Raw genomic sequence first — 22,274 nt, 5'->3', positions numbered from 1 at the left:
TGTGATTTCTCAATTGTCAGATGAACAATGTTCATTTTATGCTATTTTACTTCCAACATATACTGTCTAGTCTTACTTAAAGATTTAATCCTCAAATGAAAAAGGGTACAATTCAGTTGAACAACTTTCAATACTTTCTTTTGTTATTCACATTTAGAATATTTTTGATTGTTCTTGTGTACTGTTTTGTCTCTTTTAACCTGGGTTGTTCATTTGAAGTCCACTTCCTGACTGAGGCCAGGCTGAGTAGCAGTGTAATCACCCAATATGAGGCAGCTGCTGCTATTTGGAATTATCGACCTCCACCAAGTCAGCTTAATTACAGTAGAATGTGAGTTTGTAGGATTTTTTGTAAACATTACTGTCCCAGCTGTCATTACCAGTTGTTGCTAGATATTTAAATGTTGAAACTCTGTAAGAAATGTAGTCAGCTAATCTTGAAATGACCACTTACTGTATGTTTACTTATTGCTGACAGTTATTTTCTGTGGATAATGTGTGGGCACATTTAACACTAGAACTAGAACGGGTAAAATTTACCGCTGCTGTTTTTTGATTGTATGTAACTTTGTTTCACTTCAATATTCAAGTCCCCCAAGTCTTTGACTTTTCCTAAAACTGTGTTATGTAGCACATCATAGTGTTAAATATTGTGAAGATAAAGCCAGATTTAAAAAATGGGCATTTATAAGCGCTAGCGGGTAAAATTTACCCCGATAGAGAATGCAGTCATTTTCGTCCTATTACTTTTGCTCATTTAGATAAACATTCTATTGGCGCCTTTTGTCTACAACCGGGTGTGATAGAGCCGTGTCAAGTCATAGGCTCACCTTCAATTTGGATAAGAGAAAGATAGTTATGAATGCAAAACAGGCATTAGACTTGCTCTATGCATTGAGTGAAGGAGAGGTTTCAGGACTGAGCAACATATCCAGGTTGATTGACGGGTCATCATCTGACAGTGATCCAGAGCCTTTGTGAAAAGTGAGGCAAAATGTAGCCTATAAACATTTATGAAAAAGACGTCTAAAGTAGTCTTTCCCTCTGACACAGGTGTGTTTTGCGGCCCCTTCAGGTGGTGTGCGGCTCCCTCATTATATGTTTTGGACCTGTGGAGAGTATGAGTTTTTGACAGCTGTTTAGGCCTATTGTTTAGCAAAAGTGGTCATTATATTTTTTTGTTGGGTAAAAATGAACTTTGAGTTTTAGAATTGATACAAATAGTTTCTTTTCAATAAATATTTTTGAATGTGAAATTGTTTGGATGCATGCAAAACAAACAAGCCAAACACCTTGGATTATTATTCTACGTTATTATTATCATGTAGGCCTATAAAAACATTGCAATAGTCAGTCGTTTTTTTCTAAATTGTATGCTGCTTATAAATTCAGATTGTGTTTAGAATATAACTGAAAATTACTTGTATGGTGAAGGCAGTATGCAAACACAATAAAACAGTCTGTAAACGCCTGAAGTGCTGAGATGCTGTTTGTGGGAAGTGCACACCCAAGGTGCTGAATGTCTGCGCAAAGTGTGTTTGAGCAACACGTAGCAGAAACAATTACAAAATCAATGCATTCTAATTCTAATATCAGGTAAGTTTTAGGTATACAGCGACTCCTGGCGGTTCTAGTGTTAAGCTCCCATTTATACAATGGCAGTGTCAAGACTGTGGGCAGAGGAACCTTTTTGTATGGTTGCCTGTGCAGACATGACATTTCAGTAAGAAAGGAGCTTTGTAAACTGAAAATGCTACAAGGCTGCTTCTTTCCACACGTCATCACTTCCAGAAAAGCAAGAGCCAACTCTGTTAGCAGGCTTTTACATCTTAAACCTACATCTAGACACAAAGTAAATCCAAATCCCAAGCTAGACCCCCTGCTGTACAAACGCTGTACCTCAGGCTAGTATTTGGAGGTTCCTGTGCAGAAAGCCTAACCAGCAGGCAGAACGACCTGTCAGCCATCCCAGCAAGGCCACTGCATAATTCACTTCAACTTTCTCCTGATGAAGTTCTCTGAGTTGAAGAGGAAATGGGAAGGAACAAGTAGTGTCATCAGCAGATGTTGATCAAATCAACACCGTAGCTCTCACCTTCCCTCCATCTCCGTTTTCTACTCTTCTCTCAACACTTTCTTCAAGCACTGGGACACATCTTCCCTTGTCATTTTTTTCTTTGTTCCAAATCAATGTCCATTTCCATATCAGTCCCCTTCTCAATATCACTTTGTGCTGCACAAAGTGTATGAAGATCGATGCTGAAAAAGAGATCGGAGATTAAATTAGAACTGAGCGAAGGACCCTTTCACACTGAGAACCACAGAGGATAATGTGAGGGGTAAAAGAGGGTGTGTGTGTGTGTGTGTGTGTGTGTGTTGTGGATCAAAGTCCATATACAGCACAATGCACATGGTGATGAATGAACAAATTAATGGATTTGTTTAACAGCTTGCTGATGAAGGGCATTTGGATGTTAGCAGTGACGTTTCACTATAAAATTGATCATGTTGACACGACTACTGCATCGTCGCTGAGATGTCAGAGATGCATGAAATTAGGACAGACAAAGATGGAAAGTACAGGAGTGATGAAGGGAAAGAGAACAAAGACACAGAGACAAGGGAACAAACAGTTTCTATATGGCTTTTATCCTTAGATGATTGGCACTTACAGAGAAGGCAGTTAAGGCAACTGTGTGTCAAATCCACAATACAGGAGCACAAGGGAGCGTAAAACATTTCTCAGTGCAGCACGAGTGAGAAAGTAAAAACCATTTTTGGAAAGTGAGCTGTATAATGACTATAAAAAGTATCCAGGCCCCTTGAACTTAAATAATATTGTTCACCTACAGTCGCAATTCAACTTAACAGAGCTTGAGCATTTTTGTAAAGATGAACAGGGGAAACTTGCTGATATAGACCTCTTAAAATTAATTTAAAAATCCCATAAAAGGAGAAAATCAGCAACGAGCTGCAACAACGTTTGTGTAAAAACATGTTTAATCCTAAAAAACAAGCTTAAGACTTTTCAACATGTTTTCTTTGTCAAAAGCTTGAGTACAGCACACAGCACAACTTCTTCTATCCTTCTTTGATTGGCTGATTAGCACCAGGTGTGGAGCACCAATTAGTATACACAAAGGAGCCCAACTCACATTAACATAACTTATATTATACAACAGCAAAGTTTATCAAACAAAACCCCTTACCATAAATGATCATATTTAACATATATAACATATAGCTGCAGCACATAAAAGAATCTATCCATATATTCCAAAGTTAAAGCGGCTATAATTGATATTTTTACAATGTAACAAATAACTATGGAGCTTTATAATGAGTTTCCGTTCATTGTTTAGCTGTCCGGCCAGCAAATAAACTATTTTGGGTCACTTTCACCGCTCTCATAGAGTTGTTTTCAGCTGTTTGTTTTTTTGCAAAAAAGCTCTAAAAACACACTGTACACTACCTGCTCAGCACCAAATGGCAGACTGACAAAGTTACCAACAAGATGGTAAATATAGTAAAATGCTTAGCAGCTAAAGAGCCAGATATTTCCCTCAGAAGTTGGTAGAGACTAAAAACAGAGCTAAAAGCAAAGAGAATATTGGATTTATATTTCCAGATCTGACGCCACTATCTTCAGGACGACATCATCGTTTCAAAAATAAAACCGTTTTATGATCTTATACCGCTATAGTTAAGGTTTGGTTAGATTTAGGGATGTGGATTAGAGAGAGATCATGGTAAAATAACTACTTTGTTAAGGGACCTTTGTCGTCATGGATACAACAATAACCACATGGTTAAGGTTAGGGAACGACCATGACCATGGTTAAAAGAAACCAACATTACACTGTCGGTAGTAAACCCGAAACAAACAGCAGTCTCTTGTGTTAAAGTCCGATTTTTTGCTGACCCATCTATCCATCCCAACCTCCTCCGTCTGAGGACTTTGTCACTCTAACACACTACTTTCTCCTTTGCTCCCAATGGACAAGAGTCATAATTACTACAGTCGCTAGAGTTGTCACTTGGACGTAAACCCATGTTGTTTTGGGGCATTTGCTTAAACGACTTCGGTGGACAGTCTCATATTTGTAAAAGGAAATGTATGACGACTTTAATTTTATGACAAAAAAGCAGCTTTACCCTTACACATGGAAAATCAGAATCAGAATCAGAAATACTTTATTGATCCCCGAGGGGAAACTCTTTTGCTACAGCAGCTCACTATCACGTCAGTGCAAACAGGAATAAAAGTACTAAGCAAAAAAATATAATACACTATAATACAGGTCAGAAAATAAATTAAGTACCAAGTGGGTATAGTAAGTATAAAATAAAATAAGTGTGAAGTTCAAAGTGGGTTTACCGGTTGATGATAATAATATGGTATAAAGTAATAGTGCATGAACTGTCAAGTTAAGTGTAGCTTATTTATAATGAGACGGAGGATATTGCACAGCAGTAATAGAGGTATGAATAAATATCAATATCAATAAATAGGGAATTTAAGTATATTGCCCAGGAGTATTAACACAGGATATTGCACAATTATGTGAAGTATTGCATAGATGTAGTGATCAATGTCCAGTTTAATGACTTAGGGTCATACAGACTGACACTGACACTGACAAAATGTTTCTTTCTTTGAATGTTGATTATGACTAGAGCTCATAGTGGGCGTCACATTGACTCAGTGTTTAGTGCCTAACCTCTCGTGCTTTGTCCTTGTTCGTCAGGGTTTTCTCCTGCTGTCCAAAGTAAGTCATGCAGACTGGAGACACTTAAATTTCCCATATGAAATTAAGGCTTCAAGGACCCTGATCAGGAATAAGTGCTTAATGACACTGAATGGCCATGTGTCCTGCTTGAACTACCACAAGCACTATTTTATGAAAACAGAAATTGCTTTCCTTAAGTTTGACACCAGAAAGCCAATTTGTAACTAATTTGCCATTCCCATTACTTTGTCAGTCACGAATAGCTTTGCATAATGGTATGGACATAATACTCTTGGTCTGATAATCCATCATTGCACGGCCTGTTACTTCTGTGCAGAAAAAAGCGTAATTTGCGGTAAGTTCCTGGACAAGACCTTTTTAATGAAAGCACACAACAGGAACACTGTAGGAGATGCTGCAAATTATTTTTGTGGAATGTACTTCAAGAGTCTGATGTTTAGAAACTAAAACTTTAGTGTTTGAAAACACTTTTTGTGACATGCAGTCTCAGAAGTCTTATGCCCAGGATATTTGTGGTTTCCATTTCAATCCATCCTTCTCCCTCTTTGCATAAACAAAACAACAGGACAACATGCACAGGATTTAAGTAAGTTAAAGTCTGTGTACCTGAGACACTCTTATCTCTCTCTTCCTCCTGTCCCTTTTAAATGTAACTAAAACCAGATTATCGTAGAAAAGGTTTCAGTCTATTGTTTTCTGGCTGCAACTACCTCATCACTGTTAAGTACCTGATTAGCATGTGATTGGCGTGACCATGCTAATCAGGTACTTAACAGTGATGAGGTAGTTGCAGCCAGAAAACAATAGGCCTGATTACTGATTACTGGGCCATCTTGGAAACAATTAAGTCAGTTTCAGGTGAAACTAGCTATTAACAGATACTCAGGTAGATTCCTTCCTGAGGGCAGGGCTTATGTAACACAGAGTCGCTTAAATTTCTAGTTCCCGTCCCATTTTTTCACAATTGAGAATGACTTCCGGATGGGAGCCGAAACGTCTTGATTCTGAAAACAGTGTCCAGATGACTACGACTGAAACCTTTTCTACGATGGAACACTCCTGAGGGACTACACCGTCTAAAACCAGATTAGATCTGATGACAGATGAACTACATGGGCATCAGCTCTAAAGCCCAGTACAGCCAGTTTGCACCTGGGCCAAACCATATTCATTACTGTTTAATTTTGGCTTGTTTGTTTTGCTTTTAACCTGCTTTTCTCAGGTACTGCAAAGGCAACGCTGACGTCAGTGTTGGCCTGCTACTATGATGCGGTAAACCCCTCTTACATGGAGGTCATTGCAGCTCCAAACAACTTTCAAACATGACTGACTAAGGTCTGGATGTTACATAATGGAGTTCAAAACAGAGAACATTCAGAGAAAATGACAGGGACAGAGAGAGAACTAAAGTCAGAGAAAGTGTGTGTTTTGAAGACTTGCCCTCGGCAGAACTGTGACCTGTAAACTTGCAGAACTTTACCCGAAAGAAATCAAAGTTTAGTAAGTGAATTATCTAGTGGCCTGTGCTTGCTGCCTGTCTGTCGTCCCAGCTGGCAGGAGATGAGTTACTGAAATTCAAATGTAATAAAGCCAACATGGCAGACATAAAGGCCTCGCCACTGTGCCCCCCAATCACATGAGAAAGGCATCATAAATCACAGAACTGCAATGTCCAAACTCTTTGACTCAGGGCTTCCTTAAGTAACTCCATTGCAAGGGTACTTGCAATATTAGTGACAGGAACAACCCTGGAATGAGTACATGCAGTTGTACTATACTAGTTGCACTTTCTATTTTAATATTCCATTACGGCATGTGCAAACAATTCCTATTTTTCTTTTATGTGAAGAAGTGCTCCCTTAACTGCATCTCAATGTTCTTCACATACATGGTTTCCATAGCAACCAGCTGCTGCAATCAGTAAACAATACTTTATTCAAATCTTACACACAGCAGAAACTCCCCAAACACCAAGCCAATTTTCTGCATACTACCAATATTTATCAATATATATCAGAGCAACATCTGCTATAAAACATTTCATTCTGGCTGTGCTAATTGCTGGCTGGATTACGTTCACTGCCCATGTTTGGGGTGGCATACAAAGCACAGATCTTTAACTCAATGTTTTCGTTTCACAGCCAGCAACTTTACTGTTTTGATTTACTGTCAGTACTCTTATCAGAGTCCTTTCCAGACACAGCAGGCCAGTGTTTTCACCAAAAAAACTCTGATAAACCCGCTATGCCCAGTACTGAGAAGACAGACAAAGTTAGCAACTAGCTGATGAGCATAGTGGAGCAATTAGCAGCTAAAGAGCCAGCTATTTCCTTCAAGAGTTGGTAACCATAACAGAGGTAAAAGGAGAGTGAATATTAGACTTACATTCACCGGGTGTCCTGAAACACGACTCCAAATGAATGCTAATCTATATCTGCTGTATGTGTAGGCAATTGTTTGCTAGTACATTCACCATAAGAACTTTATAAGGTGATAATATGTCAATGTTATGTTTAAAGCTTGTTGTGCTGCCCCCAAGTGGCGGGGGGAAAATTAATACAGGTTTAACCAAGAGTTGCCTTTGAGGTAGTGTACAAATTATCATAAACAATTCCTCATAATGTTAGTTTGTTTTACGTATCCTTCAAAACATATTTTCTAATAAAAATAGTTGTATATGAACACTAGGAGACAGGGTCGTATTCTTCTGTTTCAATAATTCACTTTGTGGAAGGCCAACTAAATAGCTACAATACGAAAAGCATTATTGAACATGAAGGCCATGATACACTGGATAAACCCTTTTGCCAATATGCTGTCTAATATAACATACACGTCTTTATTGTGAAATGACCTCTTCCCAGCTGTGCTCTCAGCTATAATACTCTACTGTGATGGGGCTGTATAATTCCTTAATGCAGCTAGCTACTTAACATTCACTGATAGCAGGCCTCATATAGCAGACCTGCTACCTTTGTTGACTATCTATTGTAATTCACTGGTTAAGCCGCTGTTTAATACTGGCCTGCTGCCCAGCTATCCAGCCAGGTCTGCTGAGGTTGTTGCACTGGACCACAATATTGTGTCTGATTGACATGAGAATTATTTATACCTTAATCCCTGCAGCCATCCCTAATGACTCTCAGCCTCTTTCTCTCCTGCCCTCCCTTCTCCTTGCCAGCTGGTGAAGCGTCTGTCAGTCTGTCTGACTCTCTGATACCTTTTCATAACAGCCTCCTCTCTCTGTTCTGCTGAGGATGATGGCGCAGACAGTTAAAAAGAAGATATGGAGAATGAAGGATAGGCTGATTAAAAAAGAAAAGGAGAAAGAGAAAGGGACAGAACAATAGTGGCAGAAAATAATCTTAGTATGTGTGTGACAGCAGGTGAAAGGGGTGATGGAGAAGGAAGATCATATGAGAGAGAGAAAGAAAAGCAGAGAGATGGACTGATGAAGACCTGAAAGAGACAGGAAATGGATTTATATTCACCACTCATTTTGCGCTCCGTTTGACTTTTGGAAGGGAAACAGATGTGCCTCTGTGCACATGGCAGCCTCTATAGTCGCAAAGTGATTCACAGGCTTGCGGATGAATATGGAACAAGCCCAGTTCGCCATATTAGCAGGCTCATTTCCCACAGAGAGACAGACATTCAGTCAGTCCGTCACTTCTCCACTACTATGAAAGACAGAGGGAGGGGGCAGGGATGAGGGTGGGTGACAGAGAAAAGGGGGACTGAGAGACAGAATGAGAAACGTAATGAAAGCAACTGAATGGCAGAGGGAGAATGAGAGAAAATGACAGAGTGAGGATAACAAGAGAAGAAGAACGGGGTGTCTGTGGTGAGTTTGTTTTCTGATGCTCATATCCCCCTGGTTTACAGAGATGCTGGAAATAATGTGATCATCTGCATGGAAGAGAGTCTCCGGGATACACAGGTCATGCATTGTGAACAGTGGGCCAGTGTTCAAATGTAACAAGAGGGAAAGGCTGGGTTGTTTATCTACATTGTTATTTCTCCTGCAAATGCTAGATGCCTCCTTCAGCGCCACAAATCTCTCGTTGCATGGAAACAGAGCAAATAACTAGTGCTGCCAGACACTACCTAGCAAGCATAAGACAGATGGCAAAATGTAAGAGGTGGCCAAGATCAACATCACAAAAAAGTTTAAAAAATATACTACAGTACAATGGCAGAGTAGAAAAACAAAGTCACGTTGACAGCTGGGTAAACTGATTTCATAAAACAATGTATAGTAGATATGGTGAACTACGAATATTTTACACTTTCATTTTGCCCTTATTATTACAGTACATTGTTTTTCAGTGTTTTTCAATGGTTTTCAGGTTATCATGTTATCAGCTATTTGAGATTAAAATGTTTACCAGTTATGGCAAAGCAGATATAATTCTGTGGAGAGTTTCTGCCAGTTTGAAATGCTTCCACAGATCACTACAACAATGGTTTGTGTTTTCTTCTTTTCAAAGGTTGCAGTGAGTTTCTTGGTTAGGAAATAGAGGTAAATTTGGAAGTAATGGGGGGGGGGCATAATGTAGGTGGTAATTACTGCCATACTGTGCTGAATTGCATTGCAGAAACCTCCTTTTTCCAAACTTCTTTTTGCGTATTTTCAAGCAGCAGACATGTTACTGCTGTAGCAATTCTTAATGTCATGCAAACAAATTACAACAAGTAGCGAGAGATGAAACCTTTGATTTTTTATTGATGTCACATATTAAAACCTCATCAGTCATGAAGGGGAGACAGATAAAAAAGACAAATGAAAAAGATCTTTTATCATCTTTTAGTTGACTTGTTTGCATTTGCAAATTCTTTTAAATCCCTTTACACATGCTTTTTCTTTTTTCTGTATTGTTTTGTTTTTATTTAATTTTTTTACAGTTTTATTTGGTATTGCTTTAGTTGAAAATCATCTAAACACTAACCTCATCTAAATACTAACCTCAGCAAGTTGAAGGGTTCAGATAACTGTAGCAAGCATGCATGATCCAACTATTCCTGTCCTGAAACCGATTCAGATACCTCAGCTTTGCCGATACAAAGTAATGATCGGACATTGCTCTCTTTTTCCCAAATTTTAAATCTGTATATGTCACTGCGTGGATCTCACTGGAATAATTTTTATGTAAGGTAACATGAGGCCAGGCATTGCTGTAGCACAAATGTTTTTTAATGATGTGTATTCAATGTGGATCAATCACATCATGGCGATACCCGTTCGGTTTGGTGCATTTGTAGTAGCAAGTCCCTACGCTACCTTTACTCCCGCTTTCAAATGATCAATTAAATCTTATCCTGCTGAAAATTCAGTCAAGTAGAAATGGTTAAGAGGATGCAGCAGGAGTGAGATGCAGGATCCCAGATGCTGCTTGCAGCATCTAGGACCCTGGAGCATTCGGCTATAATGCAGATACACTGAAGCAGAAGGTAACCCCTGTGCAGAGATGGAGATGGGGCTGTATAATTCCTTAATGCAGCAAAACAATAGAGCTATCCAATGCGTCACATACTGTGTAATGTACAGTTATTCCAGCAAGATACCTTATGCAGCAAATGCAGGCAGAGAGCACTCCAGTTGCCTGATGCAGCAGCAAGCAATACATAGGGGGACACACACACATACTGAAAATACTCCATATACACCCACACATTCCCACAAATTCACATACAAATACACACACACAGCAAACACATATAGACACCAGGTACACACATCCAAACTGACGCTATCTCCCACACACATTCACATTTAAGGCACACACACACACAGTAACTCCTATAGGGAGCAGAAGCTTGCACCTGAAAAATAACTATACTGCTGACACGCCAACATCAGCTGTCTGCGTGAGGAAAGAGGGAGAAGAGAGAAGGGTGGGGGAGTACACAGATGGAAGAGAGACAAGGAGGGAATGATGGACAGGAAAAAGAGATTAACAGTGTTTTGTCAACAGAAACGAGTGACTGTCAGTCACCACTGCCCATCATCCCTGCAGCTGTAAAACATTTCATTCTAACACATTAAGATTATATTTTTGAGATGAATTACAATTTTTATCTCATATGTTGATAACAAAAATGAAATTATTATTTAAGTTGAAATGGGTGAAAAATCTCATGTTATCTTTGCAGACAGCATGCTGTTAACCAAAAAAATGCAACAGTAGCTTGCTTGATATACATGATTGAGATTTGCTGACCATTTTAAAACAGAGCTTAATCTCACAATACCACTGATCGATAACAGACTTGGCAGCACTAATTGTACTGCTACAGCATGTTTTTTTTTGAAATAGGTAATACAAAAGCACTGTTTTTGCAGAGCTTTTAATATAAAGTAATACAGTATAGTGACAGGTTACTTATTAAAGTAAGTAATTAGCTAGGAGCTTTTAAATATAACTACTAATAACACACAAAAGGCCTGAGAGCACCATAATAATACTGTTGAGGAAAATTTACCTACATGAAAAATCTCTGTAATACTACTTTGAATTAAACTATTATTAGATCTGTGATTTTAATATTCTCTGTGTGTGTGATGAACTTTGAATTTGCCTGGTGCCTGAAATGTGCTCCATAAATAAACCTGCCTTGCCCTGTCTCACTGTTATTGCTTGTAAGTACTAAGGCCACTTTAAAGGAGCAGCACAAAACAACAAGTCACATTATATAATATTATAAACAACAGAAAGTAACATTCACTACACCCAGCAGTTAACAGTTTTCACACTTGAATAATCACTTTGGTAAGTCAGACGCACTGAACATTGTACTCTTGTACTTATATGTCACTACTCACCACCTCCAGCACACACACCTGCCTGTATAGTGTACAGTATGTTATTGCTCAGAACCATATATTATAACAGACACACAGCTGCCATTACCAATCCCACAACATAATAACAGACATTTGTTTTTGCCTCACCATATGGCTATGACTCAGAGCCAGGGGAGATATGCTATATGCCTATTCTGACATGTAGGACAGCTAACATCAGCAGAACATTTGTTCATGTTTAACAAGGAGGCAGCGGTAGCCTGGAGTGTAGGCAATCCGGTGTTTAAAATTCATGACCACCTACATTACGAGCATCTAGCTGAGGAAAGTAATTCAAGAAAACTCTAAACTGACTTTACAGCTGCTATCACAGTGCCATTGTGCAAAGCATTTAAACGCCAAAAAGCACAACATGCACACTAGTATATAGTATAAGAGTGGAATTATGCAAGTGGATATTTCCTTATAAACAAGGGTAAAGCTAAGCATGTGCAGTGAAAATAACATTATTTATACCATTGTTTATATCCTTAGCTGTGTTTACAGTACTGTGGTATGTAATGATAAATCTGCGATTCTATTAACTTTATGATAAAATACTATAAAAGCCTTGTTGTAAGGCTGGCCAGAGTCCCATAAATGCTCAAACAGCCAGGACGTATATAGATTAGTTTTTCTATCATAAAGGAGTAGTTCGCCCCCCAACACATATTTAGTCATTAAAAAGCAACTTAGAATCATCTGAAAAATCTTGTTTTGCTGACCTCCAGCAGTTTAACTTCTCATCTTGCTACAATGATGACACAATACGCATTCTTGCCAATGGTTTCACACTATTCAACTGATCTACAGGTGGCAGTAACGTGGCCAGAAAGGCAGCAATGCGTCAACAAAGGCAAGGAAGAAGAAGGATGCAAGCTAAGGACATAAGTGTAAACAATGCAGATTTCAAACTTTTGAGAAAAATCAGCTTTGCAAATCTTTTATGAGGAAGGAGATGCATTGCACACATATGTTAGACCTCATGGATGCACACGCTGAGTTTTGGTGAGTAACACTGAATATAAACGTATTCAATACCATAGTTGTGTCTCTTTGCTTGTCTTTGTGTTTTGTAGCTAAACAACTGCACTATGGCAGTGTTTTTTTTTCAAAAACATACCATTAGTCCATAATCTTTTCTTTCTCCCTGTCCATTTATTCAAATTAAAATGTCTGAACAATACTTGACTGCACAGCATGAGTTTGTAATGTTTGTAATGTAAAGCCAACTTAAGGGGTTAAACATCATTCAGACTTCTTCAGAAATGTCAAGTATTTGTCCTAAACAATTGCACTATTGCTTTAAAACACAAATATTTACCTCATTACTTCCTTTAATTCCTAACTGATAATTATTTATTTTAAATAAAGCCAAAAGTAATATGTCTGGTTTGTAGGAAATATTCCCACAAATGGTAACATCTTGACTGACAGGGGGTGAGTAGTTATGAACCGAGTTGTGATTTTGGGGATGAATTGCTTCTTTATCATTGTCACTATGCCATAATCCCTTCTTGTTCGCTGTCAAATCGATCCCCTAATTTAAATGTCAACAGCAACATTCCTACCCAAAAAAAAAAATCACTGCTGCTTTGTGAAAGTTTTTCCTGAAAATATAAAAATGTTGGTTTCAGTTCCCTTTGCCATCCCATTGGGTAATTCGATTCAAGGAACTTGCACATCATATTAAGGGTGATCTAAATGTTCAATAGGAGTGTAAAATACAAAGAAAAACATCATATCTGATTTACAGCATTTTCACTTGGCAGCAGCGGTATGCAGGGCGATAAGGTAGACCCAGGGGAGCAACACTAAGCTAGCAGACATGTCAACCAGAACAGGATGTAACTTTATCAGTAACCTCTCCTGACACATAAAGGCCTCTTCAGCCACGCTGAAGCGTAACATGAGAGGGAGAAGCAGGGAGGGAAAGAAAAGGGAAGAGGAAAGGAGTGTTACGGACTGAAAGCAAGAAACAGAGACAACAGGAGAGGGAAGGAGAGAAGAGAGAAACACGTGGGAGAGAGGATGATGGGGGTGAACTGAGAGGAAGATAGGTGTTCCACTCTCCTGCTCAGTTCTGCCTTAATGCTGATGTTTATTGGATCTGTCAGTCCCAAACCTTCCTGCTGCACACACAGAAACATTTACATAGACCTAAACACTTGCGCACACACACTCATTTTAGCATATAACATGCACATATACCTCAGCACACAAACACATGAATACTTGAATGCCTTAATACATTTACACACGTCTAATATAAACATACCTGACACATAAAAGCTCTCACACACACACACACACACGCAGACAGAGACACAGAAAAAGAGAAGACAGTGGCACACACTAGAGAAAACAGTTCATCCCATGCTAGTGTACTGAATGAAAATGAATGCCACTGGTCTAGAAAATAACAGTAAACACAGCCAGCCTCGGTCAGCGTTTCAACATGGATGTGTGTGTGTCCTTGTGTGTGTGTGTTTGATGCATTTCAATGCATGATATTCAGCTGTGGTGGAGCTTGGTTTTCCTTTTTCTGGGTACAATTTATAGTCAGGGTGTTCATTTATCTAACCAAATCTAAATCTCAGTCTAAAATGAAAAAAAAAAAAACTTATCAGCACAAACAATAAGGATAAACAAATTACAGTTAATTCTCACAACTGTGAGCTGTCAAGACTGTGAGCTGTCAAGAAAGCAACATTTAGTGTATTTAATTAACAACTCATAATTTATCTAAGTACCTCAATATCACAACATTTCCTCTTATCCATCTGCTATATTGCTCCAGTTTCGCACATTTATTTTTTCAGATTTCATCTTGAATTTGTCATATTTAATTACTATGTTGATATATATCATTAGTCAGTTAGGGACAGAAATAGAAGCAATTATTCGTCATAATATAATTTTTTGATATTGCTCATTTTAAACAATATTACATTCCAAGGAATTATTACAAATTTTGCTTATGATGAGTGATAATGAGGTTTTCTTCATACCAAGTTGACATTGTGGAGATACAAGGTTTTCATAAGACAGGGATGATTCAATGTTTGTTGTATTATCTTAAGTATTACAGCACAGAGCTTCAATGGTTGTATTCTTACATTGATGTCTTTGCTGCTGCAATGAGCCAATTTCCCCTCTGGGACTATTAAAGTTTCATTTTATCTCACCTTTCAGTACCACAGGATTGCCGATATGCTGCCAAGAACCAACTGCTGCTTCTCACACACAGAGAGAGAGCCATTTGACCTGAGGACTGCCTCTTGTAGATCATACTCTTCCTAGCCTGTTGCTCTTCAAAGACCTGTTTTGTTATGATATCTTATAAAGCACCAAATAATTCCTCTTTCATGGGCCTGAATGTATGTATGAATGTTAAAATGGACAATATTGCAAAATCTTACCTTACAATAAGCAGTCTGATGGAATACAAATAATAGAGTATAACAATTAATCCCTGTTCTGTGTATGAATGTGTGTTATCCAGACAAACAACAGCATCAGTCATTTGCTAACGTTTTCCTAACAAGGACCTCTTGCGACTTAAATATTATAAAGCGTATGGTCTAGACCTGCTCTATATGACAAAGTGCCCTGAGATAACATCTGTAATGATTTTGCGCTGTATAAATAAATAAAAAAAATCTAATTGTGGTTGTGTGAATAATGACTGCTGTCTCTGAGAGGCAAAGGTGAAAGCACTGCAAAACCTCACATGAGATCATGGTGGATGGTAGGGTGTGCAAAGTGTCTTTGACAGCAGAGAGCTGTTTGCATCCCGTCATAGGCCGCGTTCAGACAGACAACACCACTGCATGAAAAACCTCCTCATTCATTTGAATGGGGCCACTGCATTGATGCAGTGGGACAAACAATGCAGAGGACTCCAGCAAAAACAAAACGCAGGGGTCCTCTGGCAAAAAAAGCTGAACCTGGTCCAAGTTTTGCTTCATACGGCAAGGTGCTCCAATAAAAAATTAGCAAGTTCCTCTTTCTTGTTTTACTGTGCAACGTGACCGTCATATTTCTGCTGGTTTCCAAGAGATAAAATAAGTGATGCAGTGATAACTTTTCTGTCCAGTATAAATCAAATTCAATTCAACCTCATCTCAGTTGTGAGGACTTGTTGCTCTCACTCACACACACTGTAAACAAACCCAAACCTTAGACATATTGCACAGACACATATACAAAGAGGCATAGACTCCCTCTGTCACTTTATGTACATCATTGTAAGGCATAAAGCCTTTCCTACTAGCTCAGATTTTTCTCCCTCTCCTCCTGCTCTCTCTTTCTATTTCTCTCTCCCTCTGTCTCTCCATTGCTTTCTCCTGCTCCTTAAAGAGAGGCTCAGTGTGAAATCAGTACCGCCTCCCATCCCAGACCCAATTTAATGTCTCTGCATGGTGCAACACGTGCCTATCTGGTCAACTGCTACTTCCCATTAGCCAGCTCGCTTCCTCCACTATATGAACTCATGGGAACCCCTTAATGTAAATGCAAATGTCTTGCTTTACTTTCAGACCTATAACATTCAAATACACACAGTATATTGCATAAAAATACAGCATTTCTGAAACCCTAGAGGCAAAAACACATACCATACCGTGTGTACCTGACATGCCGACATAAAAACATCCATAAATAAACATTCGGATTATGTACAATATAAACTCTCACATACACACACACACACACACACACGCTGACATTCATGAGCATGAAGTACTCGTTTTCCAGCTTTGAACGTTGCATGAATAAACCAATAAACAGCAAAAGAGTGGGGGTGGGGGGGAATGGGTAATAAAACAGATGAGAAAGAAAAGGCAGTCGTAGAGCAAGGAAGACTAACTGTAGAGGAGAGAGAGAGAAAAGAGAAATGAAGCAGTAACTGTGAGCAGAGAGAGAGATGTTAAAGAGAAGAGTCCTGACATCACTCGTCTCCATCGGTTTTCAGAGTCGAGACAGCTGGACAGACTGCTTATGCAGCAATACCCTTCTGTGTCGGACTCTCTTCTCTCTTTCTACACAATACACACACATTTATATACACACACACACACACACACACACAGTCTGCCTCTACCCCCCACAACCCATCCTCCTCCTTCTCTTTGCTTATCCACACCTCGTCCACCTCTTTAAACACATCTCACCTCCCTTCTCTCCATTCCCAGCTTGTCTTGTCTACTGTTTGCCTGTCTTCCTCTACTCCTCCCCCTCGTCTCCCCCTCTCCTCTCCTCACCTCTCCCGGTCTTCCCTTCTTCTACTATTTACTCTCTTGTTCCCCTTTTCCCCTCTTCACTCAATCTCACCTCTGTCTCAGCTTCTCACTGCTTTTTCCCCTCTGTCATATTCTCTTCTCACCCTTCTCCTCCCTTGTTTTTCCTGTCTTGTTGACTCCCCCTGCTCCCCTCCTCACCCATACACACTACCTCTCATCTTACTGTTTCTCTCCTCTCTTGTCATCTGCAGCGCACATCTCTCTTCCTGTTCTCTGAAGAGGAGGAGGTTGAGGAGAGGCCCCAGTGGCCCTGCTGCACCATTCATCCATCTGTAGAAATATTGGGGGAAGAATCCACTCACACACAGAGTGAGTACACATACAGACACTCAGTTCACCTTTCATTATGCACACTGTAATGTCTTCAGATTGCTTCAACCGGTCCTGTCCCGCTTGTATTTAGAGTGCAGGATGGATAGGAAAATTATTGTTTTCCTTCAATAAAGAAAAGGTTACATTTATTATCTATTGAACATCTTTTGGCACTTTAGCCTGTTGTTTAGGGACATTGTCATAAATTATATCTTTAATTTAACAGACATTATGTTGAATTATCATGTTCATCTAGCTTTAGTCAGCAAAAGACTGACTTTTTATTGGGCCCAGTAAAAGCTTTTTCTATTTTATGTCAATTTAAACATTTAAGAAAATACATATTCATGGACAGGAATCTGCCAAGCGCCAAATGCGGGTAGATTTTCCATTTGGCGAGTAAATCTCGGAAGGCTATCCGCCACACTGGCGGGTAAATGTTTGTACCAAAATAGTCATGTATTTAAAAAAAATTATGCTACTATGCTATCAATTTTGATGTCATTTATGGGCGCGCTGCTTCTGTCCTCTGCTGTCTATGTCGGAGTTTTGACACACACACGTCTAAACAGTGCCATGAAACTGACCGTCTCGAGTGCTCCTAGTTTCGCGGCACTGTTTACCGAATGGGACATCAGCTACTCCGCTAAACTATCACTTGCTGCCGTACTGTTGCTAGCTACCATTAGGCTAATTAAATAGCTATTATGTGGCAATATTTACAAGGAGTAAACCAACCGACAAAAAAAGAGGATGGAGCACATACAAAAATACATTTCTGTGAGAAATGGAGGTTTGGAAAGAAAGGAGTTGTAAGAGGCTGGCTAGAGAAGCCTATGATACTGAGGGTGTGGTGAGGCTTCTTGGTCTTCCCCCTGTTTGGGGGACACATTTGGGGTTCTGTGGTGGCTGGGCCCGGAATGTTTATTGTTTCGTCTCTTCAAGTAGGATGTGTTTGTGCTTGTGGTACTGGACCATACACTGTATACAGAGATAGACGATGCGTCTCCACCTCGCCCCACTGTAAAAATTTAAACCAAAATATCCCAGATAAGGGAGCTGCCATCTTGCGCTGGTGACGTCATTTGGAGTCAGAGTCTGCGCAGTAGTGATCGGGGTTGGAGCCACGGCACCGGGGTCCTGCCCATACACCCAGCCGACTCAATCACGAGCCAGCCTCAGCTGTCAATCATGACATGGAACTCCCTTTTTATAGCATCAAATATCTAATTAAAACCACACTTATCAGTTTCAAGTGGTTCAAAACAATACGCTATTGTCTGTGTCTTATCGAAGTTTGAGAGCATATTAGATGATGACACTGGCATATTTGCTGTTTCAAGCTTTGAATTTTGCTTTAAAACTATCATCAGGAGCAGGTTTAAAGTAAAACTGGAAGCTTGAAAAAGCAAGTATGTCACACCTCTATGCCTTTTTTGGAGTAACTCTACTCTCATATGTGCTTAAGATCAGTGGATTTCCGGGTTGATAGTTGACAAGTCTTCTCATTAGCCAGGTCAAAAGGGGAATGAAAATAAAAGTAATCAAAACATCCGCACACTTACTGTATCTCCATTACAAACTCCCAATTTACTGTCCAAGTTTTCAGTCGCAAACACCTATACCAGAGCAACAGGGGCGGAAAGCTACACGGTTTAACTGATAACATGCTTATAATCCTTAAAATAGTCACTAAATAGTAAAAAGGCTAAACACACAAACACAACAATGTATTATACTTGCAGTCACTAACATTTTGTGCAATTGAACTTTGTAACAGTGCACAAAGTAATGACAGTTATTACATATTGGAACGGTATTTGTATTATTACATTTTGTTATGCAGTATTTATGGGAATTCCATGTGTCTTTTTGCTTGCTATAAAATAGACTCTCTCTCTCTCTTTTTTTTTCTTCACACTAAATTCTTGTGTGTACAATCGAAACTAACACCATGAATGCCTTCGAGAAGAGACTGTGTGCCATTATCACCAGTTGTACAATTCATCTTGTCTCGACCCTCACTATGACAGGACACTTATTACCCCACCTTTGGGAGTTGCTATTCGGAACAACTATAAACACTTTTGCCTTTAGATATATTTAAACAACACTTTGTACCAACTAGGTAATTTTTAACTATACTGGACTTGAGTGAGGCGGTTGCAGCTCATTCAGCATGCGGCAGACAGAGTTTGAGTATTGCATCTAAATCACTGAACGGGGCTGAATAGAGCGGTTGTGAATGGCTTTTTTCTGTCTTTACTTTTTAATTTTCATGTAAAGCACATTGTATTTTCCCTTGTGCATGAAATGTGCTGTATAAATAAAGTTTGCCTCGTCTTCTTCCCTGCACTCTCCCATCTGGACAACTACAGTGCACATAGGTCACAACTATGACCCTCAAACTGGGAATTCCTGGCCTCTGCCACAGAATGGAAATCAGTGCAGGTTCAACATAGTGTATGCTAAAGTAAACTCTAGCATCCACTGCTGTGTTTCATAAAGCAGTAGATGGTAGTGTGCTGTAGACTTTTTACAATGAGTCAATCACCCCAAAACTTTTTACATTCCTTCAAAGACTGAATGCTTGAACACTACTAGAGAAAGCAGTTGCAGTATTTGTCTTTGGTGGTGCTACCTTCCCCTCCCACCTATTTACAATACAAAAAATATTTCAGGTTCAGTATCAGTTCACTTTGCCTGTGTGTCTGCAGCTATGTCGTTATTTTTTCTTTTTGGATAGGGGCAGATATCTAAATAAAATTACCAACAATTTGCAAATGAAGCAGGTTTCATTCCAAAGTGAGATATCCAGCATTTGAATAAAAGTCACACCTACTTTCACAAAATAATTGCTTGCATGGAAGTAAACCACATTAGGTGACATACTATTTGAGTTCTGAGTAGCCATGCCCATGATACCATTTCCTCCAAAACTTTATGTCTGACAAATACTTAAATGAAAACCTTCAGGCAGCATTTTTACTTGTTGTTCTTATATCATTCTGTATAAGTATGTAGTCCAGTTTTACCAAGGATTTGGCAACCACAATAATTGTCCTTGGAAACAGCCAGCTGATCCAGATCCTGATCCAGTGGTTTTGTACACTCATCTAAATCTGCTGCCTTGAGCTTCTGACATGTTTCCTCCTCCTCTCTGAAGATTTGAACCCTGTTAGATCTCAGGGTAGGAGATGACCTTGGGTTTATCATTGAAATCTGCTTACAAAGTCGGGAGGATACAATGGATTTTACTGGTGGCTGGGCTGCTGCTGCTTAGTGGTCTAACCACAACCTCTGTGTCCTTCAGAAATCTTGAGACTTCCTCCCAAGAAACATCAATAGATTCAGAAAATGCTCAAAAACAACATTGTTCCAGGTTCCACTGACAAAGCCCTCTAGTGGCCATAGGAATTATGACATTGGGAGCAAAGGGGGAAATAGTATGAAGTCATATGGGAGCCAACTATTTTGCAGATGGATGACGTCAGGGTGAGTGAATGGGTCAACAAAATGTCAGACTTTGACACAGAAGTCCGCTGTTCGCTTCCTGCCCACAGTCAACGTAGGTTTGTTTAAACCATGACTATGATCATTCCCTAACCTTAACCAAGACATTTTTGGGCCTAAACCTAACCCAAAGTTAACCATGGCGGTGTCCGATTAGAAAACGCTTTCATTTTTGCAAAGATGATTTATAACAGTTTTGGAAGGCACTGAGGAATTATGTCATCCTAACGATAGGGGTGTCAGACCAGAAAACACCTCTATGTGTCGTTCTGGAGGGCAGTTACAAACGACGCATTTTGTCGTTCAGTTTGGAGGACTTGTCTTGTACCTCTAAAAGTCAACAAGAGGAACGTCTTGCTTGAGTTTTGTATCAATGCTGTTTTCTATCATTTGACTTAGTTTTAGGATCAGACTTCTTATGGTTGTAGAACATTTGCATTTGTGTTTCAATTTATAAACTAGGAAAGCGACTATAATCAATATTTTTATATTAATGACTGACTACTTTTATGTAGTAGCACTCAGTGCTCCCCTCAGCTTTATGAAGCATTTCAGCATCTTTCAGCTCATTTGATTTTATAGCCCGCAGCTTAATTGTTTTTAGTACACTGTCTCTGCTCTTATTATCATTGTTTCCAGGCGCAGCAGGCAGCTGTTTTCAGCGAAAAAAAAGCTCTAAAAAACTTAAGTGTACATACCTGCCCAGCACTAAATGGCAAACAAAGTTAGCGACTAGCTGGTGAACATAGTGGAGCATTTAGCAGCTAAAGAGTCAGAAATTTCCCTCTGGAGTTGGTGTAGACCAAAAACAGAGTTAGAATAAGAGTGAATACTGGACTTATGTTCAACCAGGTGGACACAAACATGACTCCAAATGAATGCTAATGTCACTCCATATCTACTCGATGTGTTAATAGGTGACTGTTTGCAAACAAGTTCGCCATATCAACTTAAAAAGGTCATCATATGTCAGTGTCAGTCAAAAATCAGTTACTGCATGTTAAAATTAAGTGTATTGTATAATTGGAAAAGGAGATGACTGGTTGCTCTGTATACTCAATCGTAAATCAAAAATGTGTCGGGTGCTCTTGGAAAATGGGGAATCAACAGGATAAACTGGAAGGCAATCCAGGCACTCCTAAATCATTAGCTAAAGCCCTGACGAAGACCTACATTGGTCGAAACATGGTGGCTTTTTTAATGACTTAGCCACTATAATAAAGGCTTTTTAATATTTCCTTCTTCGTTGTTACTTTTTCTTATATTTTGGAGTGCCTGGATTGCCTTCCAGTTTATATTGTATTGTATGGTTGTTTACAGAAGTAGTAATAGTGGTTATATCTTAAGCTGTATTATAATAAAAATGAAAATGATAGAAATGTTACAAAGGCAGTTGGTGATAAAATGCACCCATTGTAGGTACCCCTGCCCTGCTACATGTTAAACCTCACACAGACCGTCTTCATGTAAATCGATTCAGACTTGCCAATCTTTTACCCCGTGTCACTGACTCGTGCTGTATGTGAAGTTATGCTGACATAAGAAGGGAAT

The 22,274-nt window shown here is 39.3% G+C and overlaps 1 long non-coding RNA gene across 1 annotated transcript; it reads left to right on the top strand.

Moving 5' to 3' along the window:
- Positions 1-8,475: 8,475 nt before the first annotated feature.
- LOC122865053 lies at positions 8,476-15,351 on the top strand. The gene is made up of 3 exons (XR_006375376.1): positions 8,476-8,595; positions 12,409-12,603; positions 14,791-15,351. It is a non-coding gene; the product is annotated as an uncharacterized LOC122865053 (long non-coding RNA).
- Positions 15,352-22,274: the final 6,923 nt, after the last annotated feature.

Source organism: Siniperca chuatsi, linkage group LG17, assembly GCF_020085105.1.
Source record: "Siniperca chuatsi isolate FFG_IHB_CAS linkage group LG17, ASM2008510v1, whole genome shotgun sequence".
Lineage (NCBI taxonomy): Eukaryota > Metazoa > Chordata > Actinopteri > Centrarchiformes > Sinipercidae > Siniperca > Siniperca chuatsi.
Note: the sequence above shows the minus strand (reverse complement) of the source record. Positions and strands in the feature narration are given on the sequence as shown.